Genomic DNA, 12,160 nt, shown 5'->3' on the forward strand with positions numbered 1-12,160 from the left:
CTAAACTGCCTGCAGTAGGCCTAGAGACATATTCACATCGCAAGATATTCTGGGCATGTGTAGGAACTGTATGAAAGGCGAACACTTTCACAACATGTCTGTTCCATGAATACGAAGTCTTGAAGAACAAAGGAAATATCAAAATGTTTTAAATTTTATTATGAGTGTGAACACGTGAATATTCGCGTTAGAATTGGCCGTCAACAGATTGCGTTTGTCGTAGGATTCCACTAACGGGATCGGGTGGTCAGGATCGCTGACTTGATGGACACATTTCATCGTATCCCGACTGCGTACTAGATGTTCATGCTGTTGACAACTAGATTGTCTGGTCCAGACTCGATTATTTACTGGAAGAGGTTGTTTTTGAGACACTACCCGCCCCCTTTCATAAGGACATAACGTATTCTAATGTTCTTACTGATTAATACATGACCATTAAGTCAGGTGCTCAGACAAAATACCAAATGGTCACACAAATGTCAGCTCTCAATATATTGTAGACAGCGCCAGTTTAAAAATCTGGACACAATGGGGTTTTTTTTAATCTAAATCTAAATCAAGCAATCCAAATCTTTTACTGTTGATTATGCAGTGAAGTCATCTGATAACTACGTTGAACATATTTGTATATGACATTACCTGAGAGGAGGTATCAAATGACACATCGCCAACAAATTTTCATTTTCTGCAATTTTGTCATTCTCTTCTCACAAACGTTTCTCAAGTCATACCTTTCCACGTAACCTGATAGAAAGGTGTTAGGAATCGTGCATGGTTGCAATCAGATTTAGTTGTGCTTTCAAAAGTGATCATTCGCAAAGCCTCGGTAACTTTCGTATCATTCAGGAAAACTAGAACCTCTTCCCTTTCGCGATGCGCAAACATTCTTCTGGACCGAACTCAGGGATGTAATGGCGGATCAATGGCGTCGCCATCATCCTCGTTTACTACGGACAACCTAGAGATCAAATGATTTGTGTGTCACATTAACATACGTCATCAGCAGTGGAGCCACTTTCTATTGCTAGTTTTTAATTTAATTTAAACACCGAATCTGTCCTTCGTATATTGATCAAGTAACTCCATGGCTGCCGCCATATTAGATCTATATCAATGTAACAATTTTTCTGATTGGATAGAAAAGAGGGAAATTCGTGTTGCGATTTTTTGCCGCCTGGGGATTTTACGAGGTCCGGTATATATGGCCGTTTTAGAACAGAGGTTATGTGGGGAGATATGACTTGAGTAACCTATGTGGAAAGAGAATGCAATTTCGTTAGAAATATTATACCCATTGTGTTGTGATGATTAATGTGTCATTAATTACATCCACAAATGTGTAGTTTTGGATATGGCTTTGCTACAAAATATAGTAAGAGCTTTTCAAATATTGCACATCGAGAATAGAGTTGGACTGACTACTTTTGGGTCGTCTTTCATTGTGCTACCCAGGTCAACAGAATGAGGACCATGTCGATCTGCTCTAGAGCTATGAACACCACACCTGAAAACGTTCTGTGTCTTTCCTGTCACAGACTGCAGTTACACTAGACGTTATCTATCCCCCACTGACTTTAATTTTACGACGCTTTTAGAATTATTTAGGCAATATTACGACGGGGGACACCAGAAATGGGCTTCACACACTGTACCATGTGGGGAATCGAACCCGGGTCTTTGGCTGGATGAGTGAACGCTTTACCTAGTAAGCTAGGGGATGTTTGTCTTCAAACACTAACTACATTTACAAATATTAATCTAGAGATTCTGTATGTGACCTTGAAGCTCAACATTACAATCGTATCATCAGACATCTGTTTCATCCGTACAACTCTCCCCCATCCACTTTCCCCCGACCTTCCCCTTCCCACTGTCCCCCGTTACTCCCGTCACCGAGATACGGTTTATCAGACATCTTCTATCACGCAGTCCTGTCATCCCAACCACATCTGGACATATGATAAGATTTTATCGCACGAAAAACTATCCCTCACACATCGTAAATCCAATTTTTGATCAATTTCTAAATGTAAGAAACAATTTGATACCATTTCGTCTAGAGATAGGCCAATGCTGTCAGCCGTTCTCTCAAAATCAATGCATGTAATTTGCTTCTCAATTCTTCTATAAATGACATAAGTAATTTGAGGACTCAGTAAAATATAGCGGTAAACAGCTCGAGTGCCGGGCCGAAAATAGAAAACTGCATTAGGAAATTTGTTTCATTTGTTCGAGAATGGTCGTGGGCCGAAGCGGAAATATTGGATAGACATGTTTAGGATAGCATATTGACGAAATAACTCATGTTTAATATTTGTGATGGTATCTTTCACTTGAAGATGAAATTATTTTAGTCGAATATATTATCTGTCTGGCTTGTAGCAATGGACGGTGATGGCAAGTAATCAGGCTCTGTGCAGCTTTTGAAAATCATGATGGTAGACGCGAGGAGGACCTTTCCAGATTTAACGCATCGTTGACAAAATTTAGTCAGCTGTAGCACCTATTGATTGGTATTTGAGTTGTAATATCTGTTCCCCTGTTGCTAGGTTGTTAATTAACTTGCACATGCAGGTGTTTTTGTCGAATGCCAACCGAGCGCGCGTATACAGGGGATTAGTCGAAAGGGTATACGTAGGGACGTGGATGGGTGGTGGTGGTGGAGGTGGTGGTGGTGTGTGTGTGTGTGTGCGTGCGTGCGCGCATGGGGGGAGAGGGCGGAAGGTGAGTGTTGTGTCAAGAATAAGGGAACTTCTCATCATGGATCTGAACATACGCGCACGCGCACGCGCACATACATACACGCACCATCTCCATTATCGTGTCATGATCGTGGGATTCACCCCAGCAGTACATATATAATATATATAGTATATATGATATATAATCACACGTATACCGTGGACTTTTCTCCCAAATGGACCTTACACCTGAGGTAACTAGAGTGAGTGAGTTTAGTTTTACGCCGCTTTTACAATTATTCCAGCATATCACTGCGGGGGACACCAGAAATGGGCTTCACATATTGTACCCATGTGGGGAATCGAACACGGGCCTTTGGCCTGACGAGCGAACACTTTACCCATTAAGCTACCCCCGGCCCTGCAATAGATAGAACACATATCGGCACTAAATCAATATTTTTCCTATTACATTCCTGTTAATAATCCACTTGTATTGACGGTAGAGTAAAGTTATACATTTTGTCAATCCATGGTTAACATACACTAATATCATTAACTCCGAAGCCTAACTAATTACAACCCATCATACAATCAAACAATCAATGTGCTGCAGATGATGAGGTTGTGGCCGGTTCGTTTAGATAACCCTTATCCCCTGTACCGAACAGAGAAGTTGATTGCATATACCACAGAGGAAGGGTATGAGTGCTGGAGGCCGGGACAGACGCCTTCACGACCAAGTAGATCATTACAGCAATTGCCTTTCATCTGAATTCATTCAGCCTCAATAACTGATCAGCATTCTTCAGCTGATTAGCGTTTCTGTGTACACTAATTGATCATCATGATAACCCATAGGGAATACATAAAAACGACAAAGGTGTTATTTCGTGGAAAACAATAAAAGCTTAGCAAAGTATCAATGTGTTGGCATTATCAATATTCATTGAAGTGAAGGGGCAGAGCACCACAGCTAATTATCCATATCAATGGCGGTGGCTTTGTTGATTAACTTCGCACTTAGCAATATCCCGGCTATGTGGCGGCGGTCTGTAAATAATCGAGTCTGACCAGACAATCCAGTGATCAACAGCACAAGGATCGGTCTACACAATAGTCTTAATTCACTATTCACTTTACACCCAAACGGTGAATACCTTACGGTGAATATTTTCTTTGGAGTTTCTTGTGATTTTTTTTTTTTTTTTTTTTTTTTTTTGGGAGGGGGGGGGGGGGGTTGGTTTTTATTTTCTGTTTTGTTTTTGTTGTTGTTATTGTTGTTGTTGTTGTTGTTGTTGTTGTATTTGTCATTTTCTGCCTCTGATAAGAGTTTCCCTAGTTTTATCAATTTCACAGTGACTCTCGTTAATAATATTATCATGATATTGTGGAGCCCGTGGTATATGATCATGTTACCAAGCTGGTGACCTTTGGCACACATCCGTCGATTTCCAAGATCTGATTAATATCAAACGGGGGTGGCTGGAACTGTTTGATGACAACTGTGCTGGCCTCCATGATGTAGCTGTGAATCATCTTTGCAAAGGTCCTCCGAGGCTCGTTGCCTTCTGACTGTGAAGAAGTGGATCGAAGTGATCTTCAGCTTGTCGAGGCAACTAACACGTTCGGGTGGTCGGGCTTGCTGATTTAGTATACAACTGCATAGATCGATGTCCATGAGGTTGATGGCGAGATTGTATGCTTCAGACTCGACATATTCCAGACATACAAAAGTTTGCTCAGTATATGGTGTTAATCAAAACAACATGCCACAAGTGATGGTTTCCCTGAGCTCAGATCACGTCAAGGTTCTCTCTTCCTCCTCTCTTCTTTCTTGGAATCCTCTGCCCATCTTTAACAGTTGTCAAGAAAACATTATTATGCCCTGAAATGGATACCATGCTCCCACGGATGGCTGTTTGAAATTTCAGTCCTGTTAAATGGAGATACGAGATGACAGCCAGTTTTGTCCATTTTCATTATATGAGAATACCTGTATTTCATGTATACTGACAGCAAAAGAAACGCAACTTGGGTTCTTCGTCAAGTATTTTAAATAGAAAACATAAACATGAATGCTTACGTTTATGAGATTTCATTTTTTAAACTTACGTTTCTTTTACTGTTCAGTATATTTGTTCCAAAAACATCCTTTGATCATGAAAAGTATTATACTTAATGTGAACTACGTTATGCAAAGCAATCTACGATTGTGACATTATCATGTTACGCGTTCTTTAGTGGAACGAAAGTGTTTAAATTTCAGATTAAAATCCTATTATGATACAAGTTTACATTTTCGATGTATTTAAGTTGTTGAGATCTCGACTTTCCCTTCGTTTGGCTCTCCAACCTTTTCAAATTTGCATAATATCAAAACCAAACTTCTGGAAATCGAACCCGGGAATTCGGCTTGACGAGCGAACAGAAAAAGTATCGGGTATAGATACAGGGGTACTGCTGCTTTATTCGTGCTTTCCCTGTGATACCCTCTGTTTGATTTTCGTGTGAGTAAACCAAATCCCCGAAAATAGTTCCAGGTAAAATGGTCACAGACTGATTCCATACGAAGACGACGTTGCAGAAGATGCACGGCAAGTTTTAGAAGTGGTTTTACAATAACATTGTTACTTCGTTCCCAGTTAGCTTTTCATATGCTGGGAAAGGTTAAAACAATAAATCTGATGCAAACCTTTACAACTGTCAAGCAGACAAAATATGTTTCACGAAACTAGTATATCGAATTATACGAAACACTTCATGGGACGTCTGCGATCTGGCTTGGTCTCGGGAGAAACTCAAAGTGGCAAACTTTTGTTGCATTTTTTATTCTTCTTAAAAAAACAGCAGAATGACGAGCTGACAGGTCTGGAAGTCTCCCGTGAAGCAAAACTAGTGCCAATATACCGTTAGAAAAAGTATGTGGATATCCAAAAAGTTCTGCGACAGGCGGAAATCCGGGGTGAGTGAGTGAGTTGGCATTTCCGTCGCAAAGTCAGCAATTAGCTTCACACATCAAAACCATGTTTTTGCGGTGCAGTAAAAACTGCGCTTACCAGCAGGCAAACACTTCTTGCATGTGTCTCTGACTTAAACAGTTCTGACAATGTTGATGATATTGTTTCCATAACATAGTTATTAATACTTATGGTTGGAAGAAACACCATCACCTCGTCATCGACGAACCGTTAGGTTCTTTCACAAAATATCTTCAACATGTGGAACATCTCTGGACAAACGTGCTTCTGAATGCTCAACCCCATGAAGATCCGGGTTAGAATTTGTCTTGAGCAACCCAGTTTGTAAGAAGGGAGTAACAGGACCAGGTGGTCAGGTTCTCTGACTTGATTCACTCATATCATCGTATCGCAAGTTCATCGATCGATGCTTATGTTGCTGATTACGGGATTGTCTGGTCCTTACTCGATTATTCACAGATCGCGGCCACCTAGCTGGAATACTGTTGAGTGGGGCGTTAAACAACAAACAAACAAATCTGGATGCTACACAATAGTGGGGCCAGTACATGGTGGTACCATCCGAGAAACATTGGATCGATTCGCCATCTGTTGACACAACATGCATGAGAACTTTAGTCCTCTCTCGCCTAGATTACTGTAACAGTTTATTGTTTGGAGTTTCAAATGAATTGATCAGTAGGTTACAAAAGATTCAGAACATTGGTGTCCGTATTATAACAAAAAGCAAGCCATCTTGTCACATATCACCCATTCTACGATCACTCCATTGGCTTCATATTCCTGAGCGTATCAAATTCAAAACACTGATTCTCACTTATCAGTTAATTCACAACATGGAACCTGTCTATGTTCAAGACCTCACGACACTGTACACTCCTTGCAGAACTCCCCGCTCCCATGATCAGTTTCTCCTGTCCGTGCCTCCTTATAAACTCAAATCATTTGGTGCCAAGTCCTTTCAGTATGCAGCTGCTGCCCTCTGGAACACTCTGCCCCTTTATCTAAAACTGGTGCCAACTCTGCCACTTCAAAAACAGACTCAAAACATACCTCTTTCAAAAATACGTTTCATAAATCCATGGATTATCTTGTGCACATAGACTGTGACTGGTCATCGCTTTGAGCATTGCCTTTGTGTGGTGGAAGTCAGCGCTATATAAATACTCTTATTATTGTTATTATCATTACCCTCTGTGAAGACTCAGCAAACACGGACTTCAACCGAGACCTGAAGATCATCAGATCTACGAAAGAGAGGCCATGCATTCAATCCCATCCAACCACCCACACAAACTGGGGTTAGAGTTTCAAGGCAGGCCAGTCAAAATCGACTGTATGCAGCTCCCCTGGTCGCTTGTCGTCGATCACGTGTAATATCACATCTGACTGATGGACTCTATATAATCCATTTCCAACGGTGCGGGCATCGAAGGCACTTGTGGAATTGCCGTTGGGCAAGTGGATGGGTCGTCACTTGAGAATATCCGCCAGCGTGACAGTTATGGTCGAGTGATCCTCATGGACATGCATAAAACATTTACTCATCGCTCAAGGTCGGTTTGCAGCACAGCATTACCAGTGCGGTCCTCCTCGTTCTGTAACACGAATATACTTATGGGCAAAAGAAACCATTCGAAGTAAAATGTGACGTTTATTCAAAACAGGATTCAAACAATTTGAGAAATTGTAATTTTAACGAAAATATATCATTCTGAGAGGACATAGACGATATCCAGTAGTAAGTTGATATTATATACAGAATACGATTTGGTTTATTGGTTGGTTGCCGGTCTGTAAACAATAGCGTCAGTGATCAATATCATGAACATCGATTTGCGCAAATGGGATACGAGGGCATGTGTTAGCGAGTCTGACCACCCGATCCCGTCAGTCACATCTCACAACAAGCGTGTGTTGCTGAAGACCAACATTAACACTGATCAATATAGGGTATAGGAGCACACTCATGATAGAGATTTTGTTTCCCGGTATACGATAATTTCACGTCCCATTCAAAAACCGTTTAAGGTCGTTGATTGCCAAACATCGTGACGATATCATGTGTGCTCACAAAGGACATCACCGTTGTGTCTATGTTTATCTTTTTTGCAGCTCCAGATAATGTGATGATTTCATAACCTGAAGTTGAAGCGAGGTGAAATAGGGCTTAACGTCATACTTAAGAATATTTCGTTCATATGGCGACGTGCATGTGTGTGTATGTGTGGCTGCTTGTACTAACCCAGACGTAAACGTGTTTTATAATGCCACTGAGATACCATACACCAGTTCTGCATGAATACCCTACTCAGACACATTATACTTACTTCGAGTTGTTTTTGTGATTGTTATTACGCATTGATGCGGAGCGCCAGGCATGGACCAACAAATACCATAGTTTCTTGTCTTTTGGTTTGACGAGACGGATGATCGAACCCGCAACGTTCGGCTCCCCGGGTAGACGCTGTACCCACTACACCACGGAGGCGGTCCCTGTAATAAAGACAAGGAAATATTTATAAAAAGTGCCAATGTTACACAACTTAACAACTACTTCCCAGTTCATCTGCCAATGTCGTTCAGCTTACAGAAGTGCGTGCGCATGTGCGCGCTTGCGTGAGTGTGCGATTATTGATTGATAGACTGAGTGCCAGTGCCAACTCGTGGTGTAGTATATAAAGTACATCAAAGGATATTCACCGGGAATAATTCATAAACCACGGAATAATGCTTATAAAATACCAAGTTTCTATGACGACGTACGTTCAATGCTCTATTCTGGTTGGTCAGCTTTGGTTTCGAATAAATAAAAACCTCTAAATGAAGAATATACGACGGTCGATAACGCACAACTATAATGCCAAACCATTCTGAGGTTAAGCTTACCTAAATCCAAATATTTTCCCATTGACGTCTATAGTGTTAAGTTGTTGTTGTTGGATTCTTTTTTGTTTTTGTTTATGTGAGTGTGTTTTCTTGTTTTGTTTTGTTTTGTTGTTTGTTTATTTGTTTCTTTATATGTTTTCTTTTAAACATGATGTATATGTTTGCATAGCCTCGCTTTCAGGAATAACCAGTTTAGCCAGATTGTTTCCCCAGAAGAGAAAGCTGAAGAGACCAACCCCTGTTAAGCACAAAATATCAAACGCTGTGAAAATACTGTGACCACATTCATCAGAAGTCATCAGTAAAAAAGACACCATTGAAAATATTTTCAGTTTTCATTTCTGGGCGGATGTGCCTTCAAAGAACCACAACAAATCTTGTACAGAATCTCCCAGGCACAGATGTCAGGTAATTTATTCTTCACTGAAGTCAAGAAAAGTACAAACTATGGATTCTGGTTCGGTGTAGAACTAAACGCGGAATGTTTCCCTCGCCGGTGTTAATTGCAGTTGACAACAGGTCAGGATGTGTACATGCACCAGTGTTTCAATATTTTACTGCAGCTGACAACTGCTCCCACGTATTATTTTCTCCGAATTCCGGAGAAGAATGTTTGAATGCAGTGAACACATTCTATTAAAAGGTCATAAATTACATGCTACCTCCACAATCAGCAAAACTGCATTTGTGTACTGATCCAGTAAACTGGCTTGTCTTTGCCCTTGATATTCTTGATCTGAAGATTAAACACTTGCAAAGGCAAACTCATCAATCTCTGATCTTTGTTCTTCATCTCATAGAGACATGCTAGGGGATTATGTTCAGCGAACACTCGAATTGAATGCTTTGAAGTTTGCAAATACACCTCAACGTGTACAAGTTGCTTTGACAAAATCAAGAAAAGGATTTCTTTCTGTTTCGTAAAGTACTTTTCTTGTTGCTTAGATTTCTTTGAAAGTAAGAAACCGATCCCGATTTGGTGACCGATGCCATTTGCATCTTCATGCCACAATATACCATGAGCAATAAGACCATTTGCATCAAATGTCGACTAAAATGCTTTCTTAAAGTCTGTGGGTGTTCTTTTCCTTCAATGTCCAGCCATACACTAAATGTAGGAACTGAGGAATTCAAACAGGTACTATTTGGCTCTGGTTAATTTCACACCAATACTGTTTTACACCTCAAGAGTCATCGCATATGGTTAGCCTTCTCATGAGCACCTAAATTGTGAAATCAGGATATAAAAAGTTTTGGGTTCACGTTTTCAAGGACAGTTCGATGGTTCGAATTTACATGTGTGCACAGTCACTCCTACGTAAGAGCATAGGCAAACTGTAGCGGAAATGGGTTGCGCAGCGTAGAGAATATGACCAGTCTTCAAATATGCGAACGTCCCTCGCTTCGGTTGAAAAAATATTTTTCATGTCAAAATAAAATATCGCCCCCATCAAAGGTACACTCTCATTTCCTCACTATGTTGCGCTCTCAAATTTCCAACCCCATATTTAGTAACATCCTCGATATCTCCAGGGTATACGTTCCGAAAAGTCTCCACTATACCCTGGACGCATCTACGGGTCGGCCCGATAATTTTATTACCTCCCTTTGCTGGTTCCGCATTCTCACAGTAGCCAATCAGCAAGGCTGCCGTTATAACCGAACTTGCCAGTGTCGACAAAGGTAGCAGTTGCAACTGCGAAGGTTTGGGGAAATCATACAGACAAATTTATAGGTCGTAAACCTTTTTAAAAACATAAGCAAGAAATCCATCTACCTCTTTCAGAGAACCTCTGCGTGTTTGTTTGCCAAGTTTAATCGGTTAGAGAATTTAAAAAGCGAAAGTGGGTTGTGATTGGTTCGCTCAACCTCCCAGCGTAGACACCAGATTGGATAAAAAGCCAGCCAAGGGAGGTAATAAATTTATCGGGCCGACCCGTAGATGCATCCAGGGTATAGTGGAGACTTATCGGAACGTATACCCTGGAGATATCGAGGATGATTTAGTAACTGCTCAAGTGAAATATGTTATATATTATTTTATTATTTTATTTTGACATGAAAAATATTTTTTCAACCGAAGCGAGGGAAGTTCGTTGCCAACCTTTGCTCGCTTCGCGCGCATATATGAAGACTGGTCTAGGCTGCGCAATCTCATTTGCGCTACAGTTTGCCTGCGGTAAGAGTCTCCCGTAATCACACAGTGTCCACAATGCCAATATCTAATGTCAGTCTCTGTTATTAAACCCAGACAAGATTTAGAAACTGGCAGTAATTCATGGCTTCCAAATAGGTATTCAAACCAGATTTGGGAAGCGGATAAAAAAATTCGTCTGTCCGAAAAGGGCTTCCGATCTCTCTTTTGTCGCTCTCATGACATAAGAGCTAGCTTTCCATTATCGTTCAAATTCCACATTTCTTGGGAATCTCGTTCATGTTTTCAAGGATGGAGACGAGTGATTCACTTATTTCGGAAACGGCTCATTCGCCGCCGCTGTTAAATATATTCCCAAACTGGCCAAGAAAACTTTTGATATTTTGTTTTCGCAAGCATTCCGTCATTTTGCGGCTTCTGACACGCTCTAATAAATTGACGCTAAAACTGCAAACACATAGTCGTTGATTCTTTACCAAAATGTTACGGCAGGGTAACCTAGTGGTTAAAGCGTTCGCTCGTCACGCCGCAAACCCGTGTTCGATTTCATACATGGGTGCAATGTGTGAAGCCCATTTTTGGTGTCCGCCGCCGTGATATTGCTAGAATATTGCTAAAAGCGGCGTAAAACCAAACTCACTCACTCACTATAACAATAAAGTTTTTGTTGTATATTGCAGATTATGAAGATTTTTTGTAAGGCCAGATTATATCGTAACGAAATAATTATAATTAGTAAATATTTCTGTTCTTGGTTTCAATGTTTTGTAGATTAAAAGCACTGAAAACATTTCCTATCACTATGAATATTTCAGATACCCTAGTGTTACTCTTATTTCCTTTTCCTGTGACAACCATGGCTTTATTAACTCGCCAGAACAGGGAGTCGTTTGACGCCAACAGACATAAAATATATTAATGTAAGGTGATGCATGGGGGAAAGAAACATACACAGAGTAATTTCCCTTGAATTTGGCGTCTTCCGGTGAGATAGCGTATGATAATATTGGTGTATACCTGCACAAACACTGACCTAGCAACCTCACTGCATCTTTTTCCATATCTGTTGACGAAGAAATAATTCACGTTATCTGTTCTCGACACAAGCATCTGTATACATACCTTACCCTTTTCTAATCATGCTTTCCTGACAGGACAGCGAACTCAAACACTGAAGACAGAAACGTTAAAAAACAGGACTCAGACAAAAGGGCTTAAAATAGATATGGACGTTTAGTAAACACAATTTGCCACAAATCTACTGGACTTCGCTATCGCCCCTTCCAAATGAAACGCTAATAAAAGATCGGGTTACAAAGAAATATCGTTTTCTATGCAAAACAATGTATGAATAAAAAGATGAATTTGCGGAATATGCGCGCCTTTTTATCTTGGGGCACCTACTGATCGGATGCAGCGCTATAGCTTGTCTTCGTGCCGATAAATCCCAT

The sequence above is a fragment of the Haliotis asinina genome, chromosome 11, assembly GCF_037392515.1.
Source record: "Haliotis asinina isolate JCU_RB_2024 chromosome 11, JCU_Hal_asi_v2, whole genome shotgun sequence".
In the NCBI taxonomy this organism is placed as follows: Eukaryota; Metazoa; Mollusca; class Gastropoda; order Lepetellida; family Haliotidae; genus Haliotis; species Haliotis asinina.